Here is a 17,256-nt window from a genome sequence, read left to right as displayed (position 1 = left end):
TCGGACAGGCTGTCCGATCGAGCTGCCTGGCCGATCGGCCAGCCCTTTCCTCTTTTGAAACTCTATAAATAATACTGTCACTTTCATTCTTTCTACTTTTGGAAACTCTCTGACCGAGCAACACGCTCTCCTCACCTTTTCTCAGATTTTTCTCGATTCCGGTAAGATCTCGCCCTAAATCTTGTACTTTCTTGATCTACACGCACTCCTACACCCTTCTATCTTTTGAATCTTAAATTTTAACCATGAAACCACTAGATTTGAGGTGTTCAAGGATGATGTCATCATGGTGTTCTTGAAGAACTTCATGTTTTGGTCCCAATCCACCAAGAACAACTTAGATCTAACCGATTTCCACATAAACAACGAAGATCTTTCATAAGATCTAAACATATTCACGGTGAAAAAGGATTGAGAATGTTTTCTAACTTTCTTTCAACTCTTTTACACTCAATGCCCTCAAAACCGATAGAATCGAAACTTGTGCCGACTTACTACCCGGTATGTGGTTGTGTTAGCTCAAGATCCGGATCCTATCCACGAGGTTTACCGATCTCAGGTTAGACGTGAACCACCGTCTCGAACAGTTCACTAATTGGATTTGGGTGATTCCTGTCCGATCAGGAGAACAAAGTATTGACAAGGTTCCTGTTGTTTGACTAGATATCAAAATGCCTCGATAAAACGACAAACAAACGGAATAACTAAGTGTGAGACGAACAGGACGACCAGGACGGGGTGCCGTCCGATCGGACTGCTGTCCGAATGGACAGCCACCCGAACGGCCGGTCAGCCGAACGACTTGCACCTTGGGACCCACACTTAACCAAATAAAGTTTGAGTATTGAACGAATTGCTAACCGATCGGACTGCCATCCGATCGAATTACCCTTCGGATTATGAGATACTTGGACTTTAACACTTAATCGATCTTTCAACATGTTCAATGCACTAGGAATGCCATACGACCGAACTGCTGTCCGATCGAGTGACTCCTGCTGAGGACTTGTTTTCGTTGAAGTACCCAGCCGAACGAGCTGCTGACCGATCGAACGACTGTCCGATCGACCGGCCTGAAAGGTAGAGATACTTCCATGTTTTCAAATGCTACAACAAAAACTTCAAAAGTCAAGCCATCATACACAAACACACTCTTCTCAAAGGAAGAAACAATCCACTCGAACAGTCATCCGATCGGACTACCGTCCGACCGGACAACTGTCTGAACGGACTGTCACACGCACGGCCAGCCGATCGGACAGCCGTCCGATCGGACAGCTGACCGACCCATCAACACTTGTTTCCGTTCTACGCGTTACTTATCGTTATTCTATCGAACTATTCAGGCTAACCTTACTCTCAAGCGCTCCCTTCAATCCATCAACCGTTGTGAGTATACTTGATCCCTTTTTGCTTTATGCACTTTTGAGTGTACATACGTTACTTATACAAAATCACAATCGAACACACTACTCAATACTTTAAACGCTAACCGTTACCACATGTTATACGTGACTTAATGAATGCTTGTTTGTTATGTTTACACATGGAATGTTGTCTACCTGCCTTAACGACGATAGTACTATAGTTTGGACTCAGCACCCCTTCACACGGGAGTTGTTAAGGACAATATTTGCATGGATTACAGTGGTGATCATGTATTACGAACTGCCTTGGGCAGTCAACCCGCAGTCACTGGTATCGATAGGTTCATATCGATAACTAACTTGCTTCGTTTTCCTCTGTGTACGTGCTGGTTATGCGTAAACTATTTTGAAATCTATATGCTATTATCAAACTTGTATACTCGCCTTTACACTATGTGTATTGACTTTATTTTAACGTATGTGACAGGTGTTTAGGATGCTTATCTGCTAGGAAAGCGAGGCTAGAATAAGGCTCTAGAGGCCAACAAATAGTTGTCTGTACAAATGAAATTAAGGGTCTCTAAAAGCAGATAAACAATTGGTCTATATTGAAAAAATCTGAGTTGTTGAAATAGAACTATTTGCCTAGATTTTGTCTGTAATAAATTGTTTACCTTTTGAGACATGGTATGGGACATGTTATTTTAAATTGATTGTTAATGATAATTGTTATGGAAACTTCTGGACAATCTGTTTCGCTCAGTGCCATGCCCCGATGATTCCGCCATCGGTTGGGGTGTGACACTAAGTACCAGTTCGGTACTGACGTTTGGCGTTTCTGGTACCGGTTCGCTACCGGTTTTTACCTTCATATACCGATACCGTAACCGATATTTTCGGTACCAATACCGATTTGGTATCAGTTGGCACCGAGCTCATCCCTACCCCTAAAACTAAAAAAAAGTTGTACGATATCATTGGTGTTCGTACGGTACCCGTGATTCAGGGATGAGCAAATGGTACTGGGTAGCAGTACCAAATTTCTCGAACTAAAAGATTATCAAACTCAATCCGGTACCGACTTTTGGCGTTTTATGTATCAGGCTGATGTTTGTTTTTACCTTATATATCGATAATGAACCACTATTTTTGATACAAGTACCGGTTAATACCAAGTTTGTTAGACTTAAAAAGTAAAGGAGATAACAATTATTATAATATTAAGATAATAAAACTATAAAAAAACTGTATATAATATTTTATTATATTATAGTTTACTGTTCATTTATTAATATATAGGAGATTTTTTTTTATTTCTTGTACTTGAATCTAACATTTTTCCCCTTTTGTTTAAAAGTTTTTCCAATAGGTATTATTGCTCTGTCATTTAAAAAGCATGTTTAACACAACCATTTGAATAATTCAGTTCATACACTAACACTAGTAAACGTAACCAATTTGGAAACTATAATCGTATTAATAAAAAAATAATTACTTTTCATATTTCATGGTATACTAAATAATTTCAATGATTGATAAATATTATTTCTAATAAATGGTAATTTATACATAACAAAAAAATACTAAACAATGATAAATATTATTTCTAATAAATGGTGACTTATACATAACAAAAAAAAAAAACTTTAAAAACATTTGCAATATTTATAATACAAGTACAACTATGACTGTATGATAGCAATACATAGCATTTAATTCTGGTGTGCGATCGCTAGTTCGATCCTTGAACGAAGGGATCCAAGTTCGATTTCTACCCTCCCTGTTATTTCTGCGGCACTTGGTGATGATGGGAGACTAGGCGAATAAGTGGAGATCGCTAGTTCGATCCTTGAACTGAGCGGGTTTTACCTCACCGGACTGCCGTGCCGAGTGTTCACGGGCTTCGACCCTAGGTGAGGGTTTTCCCGGGTTCGGAGACGAGTGTATCCCGATGTGGTTAATTTCGCTAGTAGCTCATTTGGAGGATTCGTTGGTCGTTCAAAAAAAAATACTAAAAGAACCAGGTTGTTTAGAACTTTAATAATATGTGAAATTTTGATGTGTGTAAATCTATCTACTATAATAAAAGAAACCAAGTTTTGGACACGTGTCATTCATTGAAGCTATTTATTTTTATAGATAATTAATATCAATTAAAAAATAATTATACAATTAAATTTAATATAAATTTAAACAATTCATATAGGAGATAATATATATAACATTTTAAAATAGTGTAAATTACAAAAATCGTCCTTTATGTATGTCACTTATTGCAAATTGTGTCCTTTGGCTTCAAAAATTATAGAAAACGTACTCGATGTTTGCAAACCCTTGCAAGTTATGTCATTTAGCCCAAACTCAGTTAATTTAAATGATTTATTTATTTTATTAAACTAAATTAGTTAAGGGTAGAACCGATTTAAAAAATGTTTAAAAGGTGTTTCTTGGTTCTATACTTATATTTTCGTGTTCAATTCTCAACTCAAATACGGTAATCACTATGTTTACGTGACATTTATAAAAACAATCACCGCAATCACCCCTTCCATCATATATCGAGTATATCCGTTAGTTTTTTTTAAGATAAAATTTTTATTAGATTCATTCAACACGTGTAATAAACGAGGTTTTTAAAGATATAACATTTTTATTTTTTACTATACAAAATTACATTTATGCAACTCGTGTAATACTCGGGGTTTTAAAAATATAACTTTTTTTTATTATGTAGTATATAAAATTAGATTTATTCATTACATATAATACATAGGATTTATAAAGATATAGCTTTTTATTGTTTGGTATATAAAATTACATGTGTTCAACCCGTATAACACAGCATCCCGCTTTAGTCTTCCTAACGGTCGAACTTAGTCTCGCTCCTCAGCTCGACGAGGTTCTTAAAAATTTAACTTTTTTATTATTTAATATATAAAATTAAATTTACTCAACCCGTACAATACACGGTGTTCTTAAACCGTACAATACACGGTGTTCTTAAAGATATAACTTTTTTTATTATTTAATATATAAAATTACATTTATTCAACCAATGTAATAAACGAGATTTTTAAATATATATTGTTTTATTATTTGGTATATAAAATTGCATTTATTCAACTCGTGTAATAAACGAGATTTTTAAAGATATATTTTTTTATTATTTAGTATATAAAATTGTATTTATTTAAACCCGTGTAATACACGGGGTTCTAACCTACTATTTAATATAAAGAAAAAGATAATATTCTTCAAGAATTGAAACTTGCGAAGCTATGGAACAACGATCGTAGCTCGGTTCCATGGAATTGTTTTTTTTGTCGGGTTTCAAGGGTGTTCAATTCTAGGTTTTCCAAAAGTGGAAATCAGCTAGAATTTTGATTAAAATAATCCATATTTCATAGGTTAACAAATAAGTTAACTCAAAAAATACAACACAAGATGAAAACACCTCAAAAAACAAGTTACATTAGACAACCAAACTCTACCCACCCATACATATTAAGTTGAAATCAACCACCGATCCGATATGAGAGCAAGGGCCTTCGATCTGTTTCATAGCCACAAAAAACTTAGAATTTTTATCTTCTCCTTAGGGTTGAAGACCACACCATTTCGACTCCTCCATAAGCACCAAATCGCAGTTTGGATAACCACATACACTCCTTTCCTCCATTTCCCGGACCCGAGAGGTATTTATGCATGTTCACCAAGTCTCTAACTCCAAATACAAAAAATGATGGGATCTTACTTAATGAGCCATAAAATCCCAAACAAAATAAACCAAATTACAGGACACATTAAGGTGGTTAGATGTTTCATCAAATTCGCAAAAATAATTTACACCCGAGAAATGTAAGTTGAACGTTTCTTTTTGCGAAGGACACCATAGTATGAACCCGATCCAAAGTCAACTTCTAAGCAATGAAATTAACATGTTCTGTTGAAAGTCAACCCCCTAGTTCACAACGGTTTCTTTCATTGAACTAAAATAAGAAAATGCTATGCAAGGCGTGACATAAAAGGATTTTTATAGCATCTGATTAAGCAAACATCTATACGAATCAAACATCATTTTGATACCAGTGTTTCAAAGTTTACAACTTAAGACATCATGTTCCAAGTTTAAACGTATCCAGAAGACATCTTGTTAGGGGTTTAACAAACCTAAGAGACAATGTTTTAAAATCCCGGGATTTGAAAAATATATCCCACATTAGGATGAGAAATACTAGGAAAATCCCTACAAAAAGTGGTATCGACTAGACGCATGCTTGAAACTCGAACTCATCCATGAAATCCGTTCATTTTCCTAAAAAAATACTTAAAAACGTCAACAATATATCGGTGAGTTCACATGTTTAAACGACTCGAATGAAACCATAACATTTGAAAAAGCATACGCGTAGTCAATGAAAACCATGATGATCAAATCAATGTCTAGCTAGGACAATGACGTGTGCCCACATAAGCATATAATCAAATCATGACAACGATATTTTGTCTCGCACATCGTACGCACTCGATGAGGTAAAACAATTTGGGATACAATTGCACTCTTTTGTCTTTAGCAAGCAAACAAAAGCGGGTGATGCCAATCCCAACCGATCTATACGATTGTTCCACGTTCTCAACATACTAATGGTTATAGTTTCGAAACAACACGAGGAATTCCCCAGCTCACAACCCATGATATAACTTGTGTGCACATAATTGATACAATTGATTTCAGTCTCAACTAGCGTACTGAGTAACCAAGCATGTGCTTTCCCCAAGTATAAAACAAGTAAAAAAAGGGTCTTGAAACTCACCGTAAATCTCATGCACGTGCTAGTAAAGCTAATAATCCTAACAAACAAGACCCAACCTACACATGTCCTAAACCATATATGACACTAAAGGTCTAATGATGTTTTTACCTGACAAGTTGTTCACCTAACTCGCTTAGACGCAATGAGATGTTAACCTTTGAAAAAGTTTGACTTAATGACCCATTGGTGATTATCCAACTTTCCCATTATATATATATGGTGAGAGTTAGACCATGGGGTATGGTGGGGCTTGGGTTGGGATCATGAGTTGACACATGGGGGCATGTGAAATGGCTAGTTTGGTTTGGACATTGAGAGCCCGCCATGTTACCTTGCTAGCCCGCCCCACGCCCGGCTTCAAACCCAATCCCCAAGGGCCACGCCCCAACCCAAGCCCACCCGGGGTGGTGGCTTGGGCATTTTCCCCAACCCAAGCCCCATACCCCATAGTCTTAGCTACAAAGTCCATTTTTCCTACAAAGTGTAGGAAGTGTTCTTATCGTGACATGTGACACTTAGGGATTGTTGGACCTACAAAAGAACACATGATTTCAAAAGCCAAAAACCTGACTTCCTTATTAAGAAATAAACAGTAGACTGAACTCATTCCCCCCAAGATAGTGAATCTTGAACACTAATCTAAACATCTGTTGAAGACATTCAAAGATCAGTTCAGAAGCCTTGGAACCATTGTTAAAGAATAAGAAACCACATATCAATTGCCAAAGCCCCGTTGAAGTAAAACACTGATCATGAAGACCAAACATCTGTTTTGGGCAAACAGATGTTTGGAACAAAGCAACAGCGATTTGAAGGGGTATGGTCCCAGATCTCGCACCAGCATGGTCGCGAGTGACCATTACCCTTATCAAAAACCCCCACCGGTAAGAACTTATTTGTGTTCGTGCGGGCACGCGCGAACACAGCGGTCGAATCCAATCGGTCAAGGGATGAGAAGACTTACCTTGTGTATGAAAATGAGTGTACACATAGCGATGCGGCTTGGCACCGCATCCTATGAACATTTTCGTCACGACAAGGGATCTGGACAACAGCAACAGTCACCACAAGTGGCGATACGGCCTGGCACCGCATCCCGCACATGTCTTGGCCAGAGCAAGAACGCGGAAACAACAGCAGTTACCGTGAGCAGCGATGCGGTGCGGCACCGCATCCTGCCCACAAGGCAAGTGGGACTGACACCACAGAGCAAGTGGCACCAATGACAGTCGCCTGTCACCCCATACGTAAGCAACAGATTGACACCGCAGTAGGACGTGGCTTCACCTCCACAACCGACAAGCCTGACACACCTGCATAAGGGCGACGCGTTGTCAGTCTAGCCACTCAATTACCCTCCTTCACTCCTCGGCAATAAATACCCATCCCGGACCAGGTTTGAGGTATCGCTTATCAACTCCCTCTCTACTACTACTATCACACACTTTGCTTCCCAAGCAAATTACTGATTCTCACGCCGGAGATTGGTAACAAGGAGCACTGTCGCAACCCCCATCCCCTAACAACCCGGGAACGGGCGGCCGCGGCCAGTTTCGGTGGTATCGGTGTTTATCATTTTGGCAGCGGAAATTACATCAGGACCGTAGTTAGGAAATATTTTATCAGAGTAGAATACCACACTTTCATAATATTAAACACGTGGGAATAATCCCAAGTTTTCAGCACACACATTTTCATAGGGACAAACCCTGTTTTATTTAATGAAAACATCTCTTTATTTTAGGTAACTTTATTGACACTTTTCCAAGCCTTCAGTGCTGTCCAGCTGGCTTCTAGTTTGGCTTTCCCATTTTGTTACCTGAAACGCGTTTAAAAACATTTTGTCAGTGGGAAATACTGGTGAGTAAATATATGTTTAACCAAGTTTAATAAAACTATTGTACAGTATTGAGGTCGGTCGCGCAATTACATTTGTTTCCATCTACCAAATTACCACCCACGGTACTGTCAACCCGACTTGTGGTCATGTTACTCCTCGAAAGGTAGTAACAAATTTTGTATACAAAACCCCAACATACCGACGATAATTGTAGAATACAAATACTCAATAAATGTTTAATATATTATTAATTATGTGAGGTTTTGTAAAAACAATTTGCAAAAAGGAGATTACTCACATTGCTGTCTTAGGTTTTCCTTTAGGGTTTCCTGGTGATTATCTATTAAATACACAAATGCACACGCGTTTGTATAATAGTTTACATTAGTAATACCCTCCCGGAGACGGCATTCCAACGACTACGTCGGGCAGAACCTCGACAGCCGTTACGGAACCCTAGATCAATCGGGCAGCGTATCTAATACGTAACCGGGGTTATGATACTTACAACGGGGTAGAACTTCGTTATTTAGGGGGTATTATACCCGAAAAGCACTTTGACTATATAGAAATTTGTGAGAGAGAAAAAGATTGAACGATCAGAAGTGAAAGCTGATGGCCTCTATTTATAGTTGTGATTTCGGACTTCCTCCCGGCCCGAGTAAGCCGAAGGAAGATCCTTCGTGGCCCGCGACATAGGGTTGTAGGCACTAGGGTCGCTGATTCGTCGAGTTTAGCTTTGACACGATCATGGCACATGGCAGCACCGGGCTGCGCCCCATGTCCCTTAGCTCATGCCCCGCGTAGACCAGGGAGTGGTCTTACGCGGCCCGCCAGAGACCTGTTTTTCTTGTTTTTATTTAATTTTAATAATGATAAAGGTATTCGGTGTCCGTTTTCGCATACGGGGTGTGTTTTAAGACATATTAGGACATTCTAATTATTTTTAGGGAGTCAAAAAAAAATTTAGGAGGGTTGTTATATCCTCCCCACCTTGTTTTAGAACTCGTCCTCGAGGTCTACTGGAATAAGTGTGGATATTTCCTTTGCATTTCTGATTCAAGCTCCCATGTGTACTCTGGTCCTCTTTTGGAGTCCCATTTCACTTTGACCAGAACTAATCTCTTGTGTTTGAGGTTCTTGACTTTCCTGTCTTCAACATGTAGTGGTCTTTCTACAAATTTTAATTGTTCATTTACCTCTATATTCTGAAGAGGTACTACCAGCTATTCATCGGCTAAGCACTTCTTGAGATTAGATACATGAAATACATTATGCATTCCTGCCATTTCCTCTGGCAGTTGTAGCTGATAGGCTACAGGTCCTATTCTTCTAATAATCCCAAAGATCCAACATACCTGGGGCTTAGCTTTCCTATTTTGATGAATCTTACCACTTCTTTCCAATGAGAGACTTTCAATAACACTTTATCTCCTTCTTGAAATTCCAACGGTTTTCGCCTGTTATCAGCATAACTCTTTTGTCGATCCCACGCTACTTTTAGTCGTTCCTTGACTTGAATGATCTTGTCGGTTGTTTCTTGTACTATCTCAGGTCCGGATAGTTGCTTTTCCCCAATTTCTGCCCAACAGACTGGGGTTCGGCACTTTCGTCCATAAAGTGCTTCGAATGGTGCGACGTTGATACTTGTGTGATAACTGTTATTATATTTCATCCCAATTACCTCTGAAATCAATTACACAAGCTCTAAGCATGTCTTCCATTGTCTGAATTGTCCTTTCGCTTTGTCCGTCCGTTTGAGGATGATAAGGTGTGCTTAGATTTAACTTGGTTCCCATTGCTTTTTGGAAACTTGTCCAAAAATGAGAGGTAAAACGGCTATCCCTATCAGAAACAATTGATAAGGAATTCCATGTAATGAAACTATTTCATTTACATATAATTTAGCTAACTGTTCCATAATGAAAGTTTCATTCATTGGTAGGAAATGAGCTGACTTAGTTAGCCTGTCTACAATCACCCAGATTGTATCATTACCTTTCCTTGTTTTGGGTAATTTGATAACAAAATCCATTGTTATCAATTCCCATTTCCATACTGGCATTTCTAATTGCTGCAATAAACCTGAGGGTTTCTGATGTTCAGCTTTAATTTGGGTACAAGTTAAACATTTAGAAACATAGGCTGCTATATCTTTTTTCATTCCTATCCACCAAAAATTCTTTCTTAAGTCCTGATACATCTTATCACTTCCAGGATGCATTGTATACTTAGACTTATGGGCTTCTTCTAATATACGATGGCGTAAGTTTCCTAATTTAGGTATCCACATTCTTTTCTTATGGAATCTCCAAATTCCATCTGTTCCTTGTTCTAATTCCTTAATCATTCCCTTCAATTTTTCAGTATCGTCCTTGATTACTGATTCTTGTGCTTTTCTACTCTGTTCATTTAAATCTACTTGTAGATTTAATTTAAGGGAACACACTCTTTTTGGCTTTTCATGATACCTTCGACTTAAAGCATCAGCCACTACATTGGCCTTTCCTGCATGATACCGGATGCTACAATCATAATCACTAAGTATCTCCATCCAGCGTCTTTACCTCATATTCAGCTCCCTTTTCCCAAAAACATACCTTAAACTCTCATGATCTGTGAAAATGGTAAACTTACTACCGTAAAAGTAATGTCTCCAAATCTTAAGGGCAAAAATTATAGCTCCTAATTCCAAATAATGGGTTGAATAATTCTCTTCATGATTCTTAAGTTGTCTAGATGCGTAAGCTATAACCTTTTGACATTGCACCAACACACATCCATAACCTAACTTAGAAGCATCACAATAGACTACAAAGTCTTCAGTTCCTTCTGGTAACGCTAGTATGGGTGCATGGGTTAGTCTTTGCTTAAGAATTCTAAAGGCTTCTTCCTGTTTTGGTCCCCATTCAAACTTAACAGATTTACAGGTTAGCTTAGTCAAGGGAATGGCTATTCTAGAAAAATCTTAAATAAATCTTCTATAATATCCGGCCAATCCTAAGAAACTTCTAACCTCGGTTGGTGACTCAGGGTTTTCCATTTGTTAATTGCCTCGATCTTGGTGGGATCCACATGAATTCTTTCATGATTAACTAGATGTCCAAGAAACTGTACCTGTTCTAACCAAAATTCGCACTGTGAAAACTTTGCATAATGCTTTTCTTTCCTTAATAAACTTAGAAGTGCGTGTAAATTCCTTGCATGTTCCTCCTTACTTCTAGAGTAAATAAGAATATCATCTATAAAGACAATTATGAATTTATCCAAATTTCACCATGTCCATAAATGCGGCTGGGACATTGGTTAAACCAAATGGTATGACAGTAAATTCATAATGGCCGTACCTTGTTCTAAATGCGTTCTTAGGAATGTCCTCTTCCTGTACCTTCAATTGATGATATCCTGATCGTAAATCGATTTTCGAGAAAAATCAAACTCCTTGCAATTGATCGAACAGATCGTCGATTCTTGGTAATGGATACCGATTCTTAATCGTGACCTTGTTCAATCCACGGTAACTAATGCACATACGCATAGATCCGTCTTTCTTCTTAACGAATAAGATTGGTGCTCCCCATGGTGAACTTGGCTGTATGAATCCTTTCTCCAACAATTCATCTAATTGCTTCTTCAATTCCTGCATTTCGGCGGGTGCCAAAAGGTAGGGTGCTTTGGCAATCGGTGCTGTCCCTGGTAGCAGGTGAATTCTGAATTCAACTTCCCTGTCTGGCGGTAGTCCTGGTAATTCTTTTGGAAACACATCTGAAAACTGAGATACTACTGGAATATCTTTCAGTTCTTTTCCTTTAGTGTTAGTGATTATGGAAATCAGATACACTAATGACCCTTTTCTTATATAACTTGTTGTTTTCATCAAAGAGATGAATTTCGTGGTGTAACATTTGTGCTTGAAATCATTGTGAACAGTTCAGTTATCAATAAAACAAAGTTATTTGATCCCAATGTTTGTTTATTTATGTTTGACATTTTTCATGTTTTGACTTGTGTTCAATTTTAAACTCTATATCGCTTTCTGGAGAATTATACGCAAACTGGTGCGTAAACGTACTTAGTTAACGCGACAAATACTGCGGAACTTCAACATATACTTAACATACCTTAAATAACCTTTACATAACTTAGAAATAAGTTTTGAAGGCTTTGGTATGGCAAAAACAAGTAATTCGCCTACAAGGACTAAATTTGACAAACTACGAAAGTATGCCAATTTGAACTGTAACAGACATTCCAGAACATGAACATAAGTTAAACATACCATAAATATCCTTTACATAGCTTAGAAATAGGCTTGGAGGTGTTCGGTGTGCTAAAATAAACTTTTGGGTCATTCAGGGACTAAAAGTGTCAAAAAGTGCATAAGTTTGCATTTTCGCGCATAACTTACGTTCTGAATACATCCGGACATCCAAAAATTTATGTAAGCACTAAAATATTTTATTTTAGTGTTTGGCATGAGAAAAATCCATTCGTCACGCAATTTGGATCGTTTTTCGCGCTTATGCGCATTCTGTCGTAATTAAGCGAACATCTTAACCGTATGGCCAAACGAACCGACATCCGAGATATTTTCAAGCATATTTCATGTTCCCTATGTCTTAACATGACTGTGGGGCTTGAAATTGGGTTTGACGGGTGTTAGAAGTGCCGTTACGCAACGAAACAAGCTACATGGACCAAAACTGTAAATCTGCCAAAGCTGATGGCTTACGGACCGTAAGCCATCACCCTTACGGTCCGTAAGGCGTCCCCAGAACAACAGATTCAGCTTTAACTGCTGTTGCCTCTTCAAGTTAGTGAAAGGCCAAATTTCACTTGCCTCTTCTGGACAATGAGGGGCAAATCTGATGTTCCATAAGTATTGCAACAAGTGTATGGACAAGATCAAAGCACGTAAATCGATAAACGATCCTAACGGTCTTGCATATCCTATAAATACCCCCCATTCTTGTTTAAAACCCACAAATCTGATCTAAAAGCTCTACGTTGATGCCATTGCTTCATACCTGAGCTCCTGGATCAAGATTAGCTTTCGGGGACCCTTCGTAAGTGTTCTTTCGTTCTTTTATCGCTTTTCGAGTCCGAAAGTCAAACGTTGTTTGACTTTCTGCATAGACCAGTTTATGGTCAATGCGAAGTTCGTTTGAACTTCATAACGTGAGCGTGATCACGATGGTTATAGTCCCTAGTGACTATACCTACCGATTACCACGTTATCTAGGCTCAGTGACGAGTCGTAGTTTCGGCCAAAATGCGCATTCTTGCGTATTTTGTAACCAAACTACTCATAGGTATCAAAACCATTTGTTTTGATACCAAACCTGTTTTCTAAACTTAGTTAAGCATCTTTTAACATGCTTAGCTCGTCACTTTTTGTTTAGTGCTTATATAGGGTCGTAAGGTAAGCGATCTAAACAATCGCTTATACTTTCGAACCCGACCCTTCTGGTCGATCATTAGGATCCGACCAAACGCATTAGGTGACCATAGTTGTATAGGGGATAACCTTCCGAGGTTATACCTTATGGTCACGACGTTAGGCGTTCCGAACGCGTTTTACGCGAACTACGCGTTAAAGTAGCATAAGCTACCTAAACGGGTCGTAACGGGTCGTAAGCGCTTAGGTTAGGTTTCATTTTAGTATGTGGGCTTTGTTAAACCATATTACACGAGTCTCTATACTCGTTTGGTTTACGAACCCTCATCTTATCCAATCCTCCGATTTAGGTCCGATATATTAACATAGTTATCTATATTAGGTGCCGTTTGATATCCGTGATCTCTAGCATTATTTGGTTTTTATACAAGGACTTCAAAGCAATCTCAAGTGAGTACATAGACCCCTCTTTTACTGTTTTCAAACTGTTTTGGGGTGAAACACATGTGCCTACTTGTTACTTTCGTGCCTTTCATGCTTTCGTATCATATGCTTGTTATGTTCATTAGTACATTATAGTACCTGATTTCATTACATTTTATGCTATGTATGTCCATTGTGTGCATACTTAGTACATTGTTTTACTTTACATATCTGCTATGTATGCTGATTGATAGCACGCTAGCACTTTGATTTACATGACTTTTCTGCTTTGTATGTTAACTTAGCATACTTAGTACACGGTTTTCATATAACATGTGCACATTTGCTATAACATTTGGTTTGCATAAACGGGACTTATATACGTTCATTAACATTGGCTACGCCGCTCGGTAGTAAGTAGTCGTACCATAGGACTAGACAAATCCCATTCCTGACATCCCGGGTTTGTTTGGATGTAAGGAATGACTGAATCCGAAAACATTTCTTTTGATAACCTTGACTTAGGGTTATCCGACTCTCTCAAGGCTTGAATGTATGCGTTAACTTACCACATAAATGTTTGTATCAATGTAACATGCATTTACTTTGCAAAACACAACTTTTTGATATATTCAAAATACTTTGTTTTGTACATTTCTACATTTGTATTATGTGATAATACTTTACTTACAATACATAACATTTGTTACACATTACTTGACTACATTTGGACTTTAAACATTTGACATGGCTTATACACGAACTTTTTGACAATTGGTTTAAACATGGACTTTATTACCTTGGTGGTTTGTTTAAGTGACCTAAGTAACGAGACATGTGTAATATGATGCAAGCATGGTGGATACGCCATTGGTACTTTCTATATATAAGTGTTTGCATGGTATTATATATCGTAGCGTTATTTGAATCATTCCAATTTAGACATATAACATTTTATATAACATATCTCATCGCTTTTTCAAATAATTTACCATACAAAACAATTTACAAGGTTCATGACTGACTGTTATTAAACGTATTCTTTAAACTCAAGTCATGAATCCTATTTTCACAAAACCTATGTATCTCACAGGCATTTTTATGCTGACGTACCTATTTTCACATGTGTTTTCAGGAGCTTTTGCGTAGGATGATGATCATGACACTAGGGCGGACCTGTGCCTTAGAGACATAAAAATGAAGATAGACTTAGATTAACTATGTGATGTACTCTTGGTTTTCATGTTTAAGACAATGTAACACTCTTGTTGATAAATAAAATATAACTTGGTATGCCATGATTTTGAAACAATTAATTCTGTTACAACACTCCCTGACGTTTCCGCCACGTTTGGTTGTCCCACGTGGTCGGGGTGTGACACGTGGATCTAGATAGCTTATCTCCTTTAATTGTGATCTTTTCATCTTTTGGTGAATTTACTTGAATTGACTTTTGATCACATAAAATACTGGCTTTATTGGCTATTAACCAATCCATTCCTAATACAACATCAAATCCTGCCAGATTCATTGGATAAAGGTTTGCAATAAATTTTTGATTTAAAAATTCTATTCTTGCTCCCTGAAAGATTTTAGAAATCTTAATGGTTTCTCCATTTGTTGTCTCTACTAGACATTCTTGAGGAAGTTTAGTTAATGGTTGCTTGAGAAGTTTGCAAAATGAAGTATTAATAAAACTTTGGTTCGCACTAGAGTCAAATAATACTTTAGCAAGAACATCATTGACTAAAAACGTACTGGCTATCACGTCCGGAATCATCTTGGCTTCATCTGCCGTCAGAACAAATGCTCTAGCATTTTTGGTAGTCTTATTGCCCATGGCTGGAACTAGTTTCGGATAGTTCGGCTTGATGTGACCTTTTTCTCCACAGTTGAAACACATTCCATTATTAGGTTTTCTCCTGCAATCTTCTTCTTTGTGTCCTGGTATCTTGCAGAAATTGCAGTAAGTGGAGCATTTTCCCGAATTCTTTTTCTTGCAAGCCTTGCAGTAGGGTGTAGAGGTAGAACCTACATTTTTTCCACGGTTGGAATTACCGTAACAGAATTCCTGAGTGAGCTTTTGAGCTAGATTCCTCATCTGGTCTTCTTCTCGAGTATGCACTAATTCACCAGTCAAGGTATTCGCTAGTTCTACAGCTTCTTCTATAGTCTGGGGTCTAGCGGCCTTGACTACATGCCTAATCTCACTGATTAATCCCTAGATGTAACGAGAGATTAATACTGGTTCTAGTGATGCGAGGGTTGGTACTATTCTAGCATATTCAAATAATGTAGTAGTATAACTCTTACTATCTACTCCAGTCATCCTAAGGTTTAAGAACTTATTTGTTATCTGTTCTTTTTCATTGGGAGGGCTGAATTTTCTTTCCACCATGTTCTTAAATTCCTCTCATTCCATATTATAAACCCTATCATTTCCTCTAGACTGGAGGATAGTGTTCCACCATTCTAAGGCTGAATTTTTAAACAGATTGGAAGCAAACATTATCTTATCCTCTTCCGCACATTTGCTTATTTTTAAGACAGCCTCAGTCTTTTCTATCCAGCGTAGAGTTGCAATGGGTCCTTCATTGCCCGAGAATTCTATTGGTTTGTAGGACCAGAATTCCTTGTAAGAACAACCATAAGACATGGTTCTTCTTCTTTTGGGAATGGGCACTTGAAGTACGGGTCCATTGTTTACGCTGTGATCTGGTTCAGTTGGTCGCTTACTACCCTTGTTACTTTTATTATCAGCTTCCTTAACAGTTTGAATAATAAATGGCATTGTATCTATGATTCCTTGTGCCACTATGTGTTGGATGGCTCTATTATCCACTTGGTTTCCATTGTTATTGTTGTTCAGATAATCATTATTCGGGTTATTGTAATTCTGGTTATTATCATTCTAGTTTTTCTGGTTCTCTTCGTTGTCCATCTGAATTTTAAACATTTACCACGTATTAATATCACAAGATAATATTTAATACAACCAATCACACAACACGCATGTTGATCAAAAACGTCGAACATTGCGACTTACTCTTTATATATATATATATATATATATATATATATATATATATATATATATATATATTATGCATCTAATACAAACTGAAACTGGAAATTAAAATTACAATACTAGTAGGCATCTATAGCTATTGTCTAGATTTTTTTTCATACACACATATTATATATATATATATATATATATATATATATATATTATTACTACTACCACCACCATCAAGGATATGGGTTCATCCAGAACTCCATATTGCGCTCTTCATACTTCCAGACGAGTCGCTCTCCAACCTGTCTCATCCTCTCGCTACTTTCTAAAATCTCTTCTCCGAAAGTTCGGAGCTCTTGCACATTTTCTGCACTCATTGGGGGTGCAGGTGCTGG

This window comes from Helianthus annuus, chromosome 14, assembly GCF_002127325.2.
Source record: "Helianthus annuus cultivar XRQ/B chromosome 14, HanXRQr2.0-SUNRISE, whole genome shotgun sequence".
NCBI lineage: Eukaryota > Viridiplantae > Streptophyta > Magnoliopsida > Asterales > Asteraceae > Helianthus > Helianthus annuus.
This window is presented reverse-complemented; position numbering follows the sequence as displayed.